Below are 12153 nucleotides of genomic sequence, written 5' to 3'. Positions count from 1 at the left end.
ACAGCGCGGCTAGGGTGAGAGGGGATACGTCCGTTTCTCACCTCCCTATATGCAGCGAGCTTTGCATGGTAATAACGAATTGTGCTGGGATATCGCGCTGCACGCGGCGCCATTACCCCTTACAGCCATCTGCGCTCGGGTGTCCCTGGAAGAGCCGTTTGTGCTGGATGGAGAAGTAACTGATTAAAACATGTATTTCAGCCGAGCAGAAGGTAAGACAAGCAGCGCAACTGCCACACGATACCAAGTGGGCGCAGAAAAAACAAACATCAACCCAACATAGAAAGGCCGACCAGCGCCAATTACAGCGTTTGGGAATGTGAAAGAATTCAGGCCATTATTTCAGCATGATGGGTTAACGAACGGTACAATAAACACTTTAGCTGCTGCAGAACATCTTCACAAAGAGGAAGATTTCAGTCACTTGTTCTGAAGCAGCTGGGAAATATAGTATAAGAACCAGTAACAGTTACTGAAAAGGACTGTAAAAGGCGCCAACTGCTGCAGAACATCTTGGAGATGTTGGATACCATGTCCATTCGTCCTTAACGAACATGAAGTCCCTCTTCTCTCCCAGATCACCAAAGACGTTCTGAAGCAGCTGTAATATGTATTTTTAGGTCCGCAGTTGTCAACCAGAATGCCATGCCGTAGGTGCCATAACACAATAGGCTGAGAATCTGAATCTTTAGTAGATGCACCACCCAAAATGCACATTGTGCCTTGCAAGAGAGGAACACAGAGCGGGACCAGTGGGGGACCTGCGGTCTTCTACCTTCAGTAAAATGGACTATTGGCCTTGCTACGAAAGTGATTACTGTGATAGGGAGGGATGCTGAAGCTCCGGATGGGACTATACCGCACAAGGAGTGGTAGTGAACCTCCGGGTGGGATTACACTGCAGTGGGGAGGAATGGGCAAGCTTTGGATATGATTTTGCCATATCAGGGAGGGATGGTGAAGCTCTGGATGGGATTATACTACAGCAGGGAAGAGTAATGCAGTTCTGGATGGGATTACACTGCGGTGGAGGGGGATGCTAAAGCTCCGGGTGGGATTAGAACGCACAAGGAGAGGTGGTGAAGCTCCAGATCGGATTACACTGCAGCGGAGAAGGGTGGTGAAGCTCTGGATGTGATTATACTGTAGTGAAAAAGGATGGTGAAACTCTGGTTGGGATTGTACTGCGGTGGAGATGGATGGTGAATCTCCTAATGTGATTATACTGTAGCAGATGGTGAAGCTCTAGATGTGTTTATACTCGAGTGGTGAGAGATGGTGAAGCTCTGGATAGGATAGTGTAATGGAGAAGGATGGTGAATCCCTGGATGGGATTACGCTGTGCGGAGATGGATGGTGAATCTCCTAATGTGATTATACTGTAGCAGATGGTGCACCTCTGGGTGTGATTATGCTGCAAGGCAGGGAGCTGTTTTTACCAGTTTTCTGTCTTTTACAAACATTATTAGGGTTCCCCATAGTAAAAAAAAATTGTTCCCAAGGATTCTACATGAATAAAAAGATTGAAAAAAATTGCATTAAGTCTATAGCATCTTAAACAGAGTACTTAATAAAAACTCCCTCCGGCCCATAGAAGTGAATGGAGCGGTAGTAAAATGGAATGAACGCATGAGCACAGATGCTCCATTCACAAGAGGCATTTAGCGTGTGCCATCCAAAGGACTGCTGGAGGACTCCACAGTCAGACTGCCAACCATCAGACATTTATCGGCTATCCTGTGGTCTTGAGTGGGAAAACCCTTTAGGGCTCTTTTACATGGACTGATTATCTGCTATGAACCTTCTTTCACCGGATTATTGAGCCCCGTTAATACGCCGGCAATCAACTGGCAAAAGAACAAACATTAGCGCCATCTCCATGCGTAAACAGGAGATGCACCGCCGATGGATGCCTTCTGTCTGGGGATGACCGATCATATTGGCACGTCTTTGTCCCCGTACTACCGGTCATCTGTGAGATAATGATCATGAGCACGTTGGTCGGTGCTCGTTAATTATAACGACATACTCCTTGTCAGTCGGCGCTCATCACCCCGGCGGATTCTCTGCCTGTATAAAACCGCCATAACCCTGCAGTACTGAAGCCTGTTTGCGCCTTGATGACCAACAAACTTTTCATTTCTCTTCATTGTCGCATTCCGAGAGCCATAGCGGTTCTTTCATCGCCATCGCTGTATGACGGCGCGCTCTTTGCGGCACGAGTTAGATCTTGTAACGGTATCATTTTGTGGTGCGTATTATATATTGTAGAACTCTTATTTGTTTTGTTTCATGGGGAATTGGGAAAGAAGAGAAGCTCTGCCATTGTTTTACGGTGTTCAGCCTGCAGAATAAATCTGATCCCATTACTCTCCGGTCGGCACGATTCCGCCGATACCGAGTTTATACAGTTTTTTACTGTTTTTCTATTTTTGTACACCATAAAAACTTTTTTTTTTTAAAGATGTGCTTTCATGTTGCCCCATTCCAAAAGCCATAAAATGTTTCTTTTCCCATGGACAGAGCTCAGGCTTGTTTTATGTGCGATGCGCAATAGTCTGCATTTGGGAACAAAAAATGTTTTTCTTTCTATTGCTGCATTCACAGACTGACATTTGCAGGATCTGCACTTATTAACGGCACTATTTGTCGATGCATACAACCTTTTGATTGCTTTTTGTAAGGCAAATAGGCAAAATTCGTTTTTTTTGCCATGTTTTTTGTGTTTTCATTCATGACTTGCACCAGGTAGAATTAAATACTATACTTACTTCTTTTTACAAAGACGGCAACACCAAATTTGTAGTGTTTTTTTTTTTACATACCAAGGAGAAAAAGTTGAGTTTTGCCTTTTTTATTTTTTTGCTTTTGACCCATTATGGGCTTGAATTTCACCAGTTTTGAATGTTCTTATAATACACTATTATACTGCACTATAACAGTGTTTATAAAGCCTATGAAGCTGAGTTAGAGGCTAATTCTCATAGGCCAACATACAATGGCAGAACCAGTGGCCATCTTCAACCAATCGGGACCCTGACATTGCATTGCGGGGTCTAATGGGTGACGGAGAGCGCCTCCTACCTCAGTCAGCCCTTTACATGCCACGGCCGCATTGACTATGGCATGTAAAGAAGAGATTGGTGGTTTCTCCACTCCCTGCTATTAGAGCCAGTGCCAAGCTGTCATGCAACAACCAGAGCACCCCCTCCCCATGGCACAGGAGACTTGTGCCGGGCTTCTGATGTAGCACTGTATAAAGGGCACATGCATCAGAATAAGGCCCACTAACAACTGTCATAAAAAAGCGTCCGGCTGGTCATCAAGCCGCAGAGGGCTTATTCAGACGAGTATGTCAGATTATGGTCCACAAAAAGGGACTGATTTTAAAGGGGTTGTCCAGTTGTAAACTACTAATGGTCCATCTGTGCATTGTCCATTTTGTCCTTGTGCACCCATTGACTTGAATGGGTGACTAACATTCACTATATTGGACCAGAATAGAACATGCGGTGACTTTTTTTTCTAATACGAATCATTGATCAAAAAAACAAAAAGCAGGTCTACATACCCCCATCGCCTGTAATGGGTTAGTGCCCTGGCAGTGTGCAATGCATTGCAATGACAGACGTGGAAATCACCCACTGGAATAAGCCTATTCTTCAACAGGTGACGCCAAACGTCTCCCTCACTCCGACACCTGTTTGCTGGAGCCTCCGCCGATCTCTACCAACAGCCCAGACGCCGCAGCATTCAGGATCTGGGGCGCAGCCAGACGACAGACAAATCGACTGTGTAGACGGCGCAACAGATCACATCTAATTAGAGAATTATAGACATTTATGAAATTTGGAATTAAAGGGGGGTTGAATAAATATCAGCAAGACAAATGCCTCCTCGTCTGGGATTTAACTCTTCCAGCAGCATATGCGCTGTCCGGCCGGCGACTCGCTGAGCGGTGAAATTGCTAACAAACATCACACAACAGCAATGCGGTGACAGCAACATGTAGTTGGAGCTAAAAATAGCGAGTGCCGGCGCGGAGGACATGAATAATGCAACAGGACTTTGATTTTTTTTTTCATTTTTTTTCCCCGAGTCTGTCCACTCAGCGGAACAATCCCTCCTGAACGGCGAGAGAAAAAAACGCCGTTCAATAAATTCAGGAGAGATTAGAAGGCGTATTTTAGAACCCGCGCCGGCTAAAAATAGGTCTTGGTGTAATGGAAGAGGAGATGTGATCGGAATCCGTTTAGCTGCAGGCGGCACCATTAAACGTGAGCGTTAACAGACCGCTGACTGCGGGGTCATAGAGGGGCTTGGATACAGTAACCACAGAGATCACCCCAAAATCAGATAGTCCTATAGCGGTTCCCCACGGTCCCCAGGAACGGACACCAAGTACATTATATATATTTATTTTTTTTGCTTTACTAATAGATTTACCCCCGAAACTTCTCTCAAGGGTAGTGAAGATTAAATGCGGCTTGTTACAGCAGAGACAACGGCGTTTATTTACCGATTTACCGAGAGCGCCCCCAAAGCTTCTAAGTATACAGACTGCAGGAAGACAAAGCCGCTGAGCGCTATTTATTATGGATCTCCAGGGAATTGTTACACTCGAAACTTTAAAAAAAAAACAACAACAAATGAAACATTGTATCTCATCCTGCGGGAAGCGGTGGGAATAGAAGAGTTTACTGCAGTGCAGAGGAGAGGAGGATTTCACAGACACCAGAAACAATCGATGCTTCACCCCCATCCGGCCACCTCGGTTACAACGGGAAACAATTGATGCTTCACCCCCATCCGGCCACCTCGGTTACAACGGGAAGCTCTTTAAGGTTTTCTCGATGTTGCCGTTTACCCAAATATCGTTTTTACAATCACGCTGACAATATCTTAGAGAGGTATTTTCGCCTGGTGCTGACATTATCTAGAATCCCCCGTGTAAAGCACCCGATCCGGGGCCATTTCCACTATAAAGATCAAAAAGGCGCTACATATGGCGGCAAGCTGGGGCACAAAATCTTCAATTAGGAAGAAGAGAAATAATGGCACTTGGGTTATTGTGCTGATGGCACATCATGGGTTAAAGAGTAACTGCATTATAAAACTTTTGATGGGTTTCTAACATACGAAAAGTTTGGTTAATCAGTGGGGGTGCAGCTGCTGTGACTCCCGCTGATCACTAGGCGGCCATCTTTAGCTGCCAGCAGGAGCCGAAACGCAGTGAAAACATCCGAAGACTGTCAGAGTGCTTGAACTTGGTCATCTCTGATGCGGTCATTGAAGTGAATGGAACAATGGCGCGCCCACACGACCTCCACTCAATTCACTCAGGGACCAACCCAACCCTGTTCTTGGGATCGGTGGATAGGGAATAACTTTATAACTTGGTACTACCCCTTTAAGGCAAAGTAAATCCCTTCTAATGCTGAAACCTTCACTCGATGTACCACCACCACTCCAACACCCATTCTTCATTAGAAGTCAATCAATGGCCCTTTCTGAAGTACCTCCTCCCCCCTACCTTCCCCATGGACCTTAATCTCTAGATGGGTGCTTTTAGGATTCATCACATGTCTGTCTATTATAAGGCTATACTGTAAACCTGTTCTGCGCCCTTGGAGTTTCTCGTACATCTCTGGCACAGTCCGGCTCGAGTTATCAGACACTCTGGCGGTAATGAATTTGCCAGGTGCCGCGGTCTGTAATGCAAGTCTCTCTGGGGCTTGGCCCTATTAGCACTAACCTTTTAAAGTTTTGCAAGTGCATACAAACAGAAGCCGCCGTTTAGCCGTCATTGATTTTCTGTTTAGCATTTTGCAGGTCTTATTTGTGTTTATTCATCACTGTTGAATTCGGGAAGAGCAGTCAAGGATAGAGCTCCATCAATGCAAGCGGAATCACCAATGTGCAACAGCCATGGTGGAAGAGGGAAATGAATGGCCATCAGTGGAAGGGGGTGGGAATATTAACAGCCGGGGGGGGGGGGGGGGGGGTTTATAATAATGGCCATATGGGGAGGTGGGGGAAATACTAATGGGTTATTCTTGTCCAATAAAGTGATAGCACATCGCTAGGATATGTGAACATTTTATAATCAGTGAGAGTCTGACTTTTGAGACCCCCGCCAATCTACAGATTGAAGGGGACACAGCACTGATTTATTGATGCATCCTCTTTACCAGATAGCCACTTGGGTCCTGTCATTCTCAGGATAATTAGGAGTCCCAGATGAGAATCCCCAAGCGAACATGAAGTGAGGGCACAACCTAGCGATAAACCATCACTTTATAAGATGGGAATACTGTTTTAATGACCGTGGTGGCAGGGGGGATATCAACCACCACCGTGGTGGCAGGGGGGATATCAACCACCACCGTGCTGGCAGGGGGGATATCAACCACCACCGTGCTGGCAGGGGGGATATCAACCACCACCGTGCTGGCAGGGGGGATATCAACCACCACCGTGCTGGCAGGGGGGATATCAACCACCACCGTGCTGGCAGGGGGGATATCAACCACCACCGTGCTGGCAGGGGGGATATCAACCACAGTGCTGGCAGGGAGGATATGGGGGGGGGGGGGGGAAATACTAATAGGTTATTCTTGTCCAATAAAGTGATAGCACATCGCTAGGATATGTGAACATTTTATAATCAGCAAGTCTGACTTTTGAGACCCCCGCCAATCTACAGATTGAAGGGGACACAGCACTGATTTATTGATGCATCCTCTTTACCAGATAGCCACTTGGGTCCTGTCATTCTCAGGATAAGTAGGAGTCCTAGATGAGAATCCCCAAACAAACATGAAGTGATGGCACAACCTAGCGATAGACCATCACTTTACAAGATGGGAATACTGTTTTAATGACCGTGGTGGCAGGGGGGATATCAACCATCACCATAGTGGCAAGGGGGATATCAACCACCGTGGTGGCAGGGGGAATATCAACCACCGTGGTGGCAGGGGGGATATCAACCACTGTTGTGCAAACAGGGATATTAATAACTGTGACGGGAAGGGGGATATTAATGACTGTGGTGGTAGGGGGAATATTAACAACCATGGTTCAAGGGGGGATATTAACAACGATCGTGGGAGAGCAGATATTAACAACCTTGGTGCAAAGGAGGACATTAACGACCATGGTGGAATGGGGGAATATTAAAGGTGTATTTCTATCTCAGCCACATGTTTCACATGAAAATATCAGTCTTTCAGCCATAAGTATGTTGAAAACCAACTGGTCGATTCTCTGATATCTGTGGTGGGTGGAAAGTTTGGACATCCCCAAAAACATTAAAGAGGTTTTCCAGCACTAGGATATCAAAGACATATCCTTAAGATAGTATCTGATATCGGGGGGTCTAATGCCTGGTACTCCCAAGGATCAGCTGTGTGCAGTGGCAGCAGCACTCATACAAGCGTTAAGACCTCTTCACTCCATATCAGGCACAGCGCCATACAGCTCATAGCGGCTGTGCCTGGTATAGCAGCTTAATCCCAGTAACTTGAAAGGGACTGAGCCACTAAAACGGCTATGTGATAAATGCACATTACCTCACTGGCCTGAGAAGAGGCCACAGCGCTGGGGTAAGTACCGTGGCATCATCAAACAGCTAATCGTTGGGAAACCCACACGGAATGGATATTGATGATCTATCCTTAAGTTACCAACACAAGAGTGAGCGCGATATCGTGATCGGCAACTTGCGTTTTACAGGTGGATGTGATGTGATTTTGAGGCAAAAAAGCCTTGCATCGGTAAAATTTCGATCCTCTGGCGCAACAGAGGATTGGAAGTGTCTCTCATTCATTCCAACATGGCTTGCAAGAGCCATGAGATACGCAGAAGGACCCATTAAAATCAATGGGCGATGCGTCCCGAGGAACATGTAGAGATAGGACATGCCGCAATTTTTTCCCGCATCACTCGTTTATATGACTCCATCCAAAAGAAAGGGGTTCATATTTGCGTAACATTTGTGCGTCTCGGAACGCACAGATCTCATGCGAGTTTCTACGCCGTGTAAAAGCAGCCTGAGGTCATCAATAGCCCAGTCCAAGAAAACCTCTGTAAATGGAAAGTTCCCCCAGACACAATCGGTGGGTTTGGCGGATGGTAATCTGATGTATATATCCGCCTTTAGTTTCATAAATGTGTACCGCCCTCATCACCACGTAAGTAACCCTCACATCTCTGGGTGGGAAAGTCCTGCAAGCATTGGAACCACCCAATAACAAAGCACAACATCCCAACAGCCAAGACATCACCGAGAAGACCGCCTGGCCGACAGGAAGATGAATGGCTTCAATGCATTATATCAGCAGGATCATTTATTATGGCGACTCGGACGCGCTCCTTCTTCAGTTCCTCCCTACGTTGGGTTTCTATTTTTCTCCCAAGAAAGGGGCATTAAAAAGAAAAAACACAAAAAAAAAAAAAAGAAGTGAAATAAATCCTCCGTTTCCCTTTCCTGTACATTACAGTCTGTGCAGCGATGTGACGGGAGGAGAGTCTGATATAAGATGGTCTGAATACATTTATCATCGCGCCCCTCCTGCTACATCTCATATTCACGGAGCGGCCGCTGTCCTCCGCACCGCCAGTACTAGCGAGGCTTCACCTCTGCTGGTCTCTCCTACGGAGCTGACCTCCCTCCGCACTGGGATGTATGCGCATTACCAGGGACTCATCAATTACCTGCAGCTCCATGATCTGCAGCCCTGTTCCCAGGGCGAACTTTAATGTAAAGATCAGATAATCAGTCATCGTGAATTAAAACCAAAGACGCCGTAATGAGAGATTCTTATTTTTTTTTTGTTTTTGCCTTCTTTGTTGTTGTTTTTCCCAGCAGAGTAGAATTCTTCCGCCCCAATCAGTCTGTAAGATGACTGGAGAATGACATTCCCCTCACTTTAAGTTATTTGGGGGGTTAGCATAGGCCATCAACAGTAGATCAGTGGGGATCCACTGCCCGAAACCTCTACAGATCAACGGCTTGTTGGGCCAGTATGCTTGTGCACTGGAAGCAGACAGCTCCATCCCACTGCAGTGGACAGACTTAGTATTATGCCCATTACCTTTATTTAGAATTTTGCCTGTAATACCAAACCTGACCACTGCAGGGGGAACAGAGCTGTCTGTTTCTTAAAAGAAATCAGCTGGGTGCACAAATACATAAGCCTGGAGAACAGCTGATCAGCAGGAGTCGCAGGTAGCAGACCCGGGCCAATCTACAGCTTATCCTGTGAATAAGACATCAAAATAGTTTACAACTGGATCATCCCTTTAAGGACACGGACACTCTTCGTTTTTTCACTTTCCAAAAATTATTTTAAAAAATGTAATCAGCAGCTGCATCGGGGCTCGTTATTGGCAGGAAAAGGACAAGTTGTATTTTTAATGGTTTCATTAAATATAAAAATACGAGGTTTTGAAAAACTTTCAAAAATGGGGAAAAATGCATTAGTGCCACTTTTGGGGGAGTCCTGCTTCTAACGTCATTCAGGCTGCAGTCAAAATGATGTCAGCTTTTTCTGCGGCAGTTTGGTTACAATCGTTATTCCTGTGTTTTATTACATCTATGCCTTTTCTCGCCACACTCTGCCCCCAATAACGTCTCCGTGGGCGGGGTGGTATCAGGCTTGATTTTTTCCGTTTTTTGCAGGGCAAGCTATAGATTTTATTGGCACTGTTATGGGGTAAATACACATTTTTGATCACTTTTTATTCAATTTCTTTTTGAAATTGGCTATTAGCTGCGCTCAGATCCTTTGTTCTCCACTGGGTAAACGATGCTATGAGCACTCCCCGTGGAGAACAACTGATAAGAGTGATCATTAAAATCAAGTGAGCGTGATTTAAATGATCACCAAAAAGTGCCCATTTACACGCACCGATTATCGCTAAAACGATCGCCAATTAGCGAATTTTTAGCGATAATCGTCCAGTGTAAATGGGCCTTAACTCAGGATCAGTACAGGATCAGTAATGTATGTACACAGTGACTCCACCAGCAGAATAGTGAGTGCAGCTCTGGAGTATAATACAGGATGTAACTCAGGGTCAGTACAGGATAAGTAATGTATGTATACAGTGAGTCCACCAGCAGAATAGTGAGTGCAGCTCTGGAGTATAATACAGGATGTAACTTAGGATCAGTAGAGGATAAGTAATGTATGTACACAGTGACTCCACCAGCAGAATAGTGAGTGCAGCTCTGGAGTATAATACAGGATGGAACTCATTGTCAGTACAGGATAAGTAATGTATGTACACACTGACTCCACCAGCAGAATAGGGAGTTCAGCTCTGGATTATAATACAGGATGTAACTCAGGATCAGTACAGGATAAGTAATGTATGTACACAGTGACTCCACCAGCAGAATAGTGAGAGCAGCTCTGGAGTATAATACAGGATGTAACTCAGGGTCAGTACAGGATAAGTAATGTATGTATACAGTGAGTCCACCAGCAGAATAGTGAGTGCAGCTCTGGAGTATAATACAGGATGTAACTTAGGATCAGTAGAGGATAAGTAATGTATGTACACAGTGACTCCACCAGCAGAATAGTGAGTGCAGCTCTGGAGTATAATACAGGATGGAACTCATTGTCAGTACAGGATAAGTAATGTATGTACACACTGACTCCACCAGCAGAATAGGGAGTTCAGCTCTGGATTATAATACAGGATGTAACTCAGGATCAGTACAGGATAAGTAATGTATGTACACAGTGACTCCAGCAGCAGAATAGCGAGTGCAGCTCTGGAGTATAACACAGGATGTAACTGTGGATCAGTACAGGATAAGTAATGTATGTACACAGTGACTCCACCAGCAGAATAGTGAGTGCAGCTCTGGAGTATAATACAGGATAAGTAATGTATGTACACAGTGACTCCACCAGCAGAATAGTGAGTGCAGCTCTGGATTATAATACAGGATGTAACTCAGGAGCAGTACAGGATAAGTAATGTATGTACACAGTTACCCCACAGCAGAATAGTGAGTGCAGCTTCTGGAGTAGGTATGTGCTGGTGAAGCTCTGCAACTTCCAGGGTGTGGTCGGTGAAGGAGATTTTGTTTGAGCTTGTATCCCAAGAAGGTGCACCTTTCTGGGCTTTGTGGAGATGGAGTCCCGCACCTCCTCCCCCCGGGGCCACTTGGGGGGAGGGAAGTGATGGCAGCATCAGCGACTGCAGGGAAAACCTTGCCCCTGGTGCCAGGAAAGCCAGCAGCGCGCAGAAAGGCAGGAGCTGCAGGCGAAGGTAAGAAGAGGCTGGGTCAGGGTCGTGGCTGCAGCAGCGTGCCCCCGTTTGTTAGCACGGCGGCTTCCGACAGCACCGGAAGTGAGATTGTTACACGCAGCCAGACCCGCAGGAGAACAGGTGAGCCACAGACACCGGTAAGCACGGGAATGTGGAGTGACAAAAAGAAGGAGGAATCTGTGATTGAGCTGGCCTCCCGGCTGGCTAAGAATATCAATGACTACAACTTTGCAGGGAAAATGTTGGTCCTGCAAAAGGGGAAGCTCCGCGACGCTAAGCTGGTCATGGAGCAAAAAGCCTCAAAAGACAAAAAGGCAGAAGCTAGGACAGCAATGAAAAAGTGCAAGGACTGCATTAGGATGTGGGAAGAAGTGAGGGCAAAAATACTGGAAGAGAGCGGGCCCTTTACGGAAAAGATATTAAACGACGATAGGTTTGCCAAGATGGCGGCAAGGCGCAGTGGCCACGAGCAAACGGAGACAAGCGATGGTGACGCCTCAGATGAAGAGTTGTATGAGGATGTGCAGGAGACCCTGGAGGAGCAGCCGGTGTGCTCACAAGAACTAGCAGCAACTCCTAGTGCCACTGCAAGTCTCAGAAACATGCTGCCTGAGGAGATCGCGCTGCCATCTACCTCAGGGGAATCTGAGGTGGAGAGAAAAACAGGGAGGTTGCAGCTACAGAAGACCCCACAGCCGGAAGCCTCGGTGCAAATGGGGGGCTTCATGTTTGGCAATGAGATGCCAGTGGAGGACGCAGAGATAAAGAAAAAGAAAAAGAAACCGGTGAAGCTGCAGGAAAAGCTTGTGTTCGTTCCTGGGAGCTCTGGTCTGGCTGCAAAGTCGGATCAGAGTTCTGACC

General features: G+C 46.2%; 1 protein-coding gene across 1 annotated transcript in view; it reads right to left on the bottom strand.

Annotated features, from left to right (window-relative positions):
* The window catches only part of TRAPPC9 (trafficking protein particle complex subunit 9), a 508413-nt gene that overhangs the window by 313649 nt on the left and 182611 nt on the right, over positions 1-12153 (bottom strand). The window lies entirely within an intron of this gene.

Source organism: Eleutherodactylus coqui, chromosome 9, assembly GCF_035609145.1.
Source record: "Eleutherodactylus coqui strain aEleCoq1 chromosome 9, aEleCoq1.hap1, whole genome shotgun sequence".
Classification (NCBI taxonomy): domain Eukaryota; kingdom Metazoa; phylum Chordata; class Amphibia; order Anura; family Eleutherodactylidae; genus Eleutherodactylus; species Eleutherodactylus coqui.
This window is presented reverse-complemented; position numbering and strand designations above follow the sequence as displayed.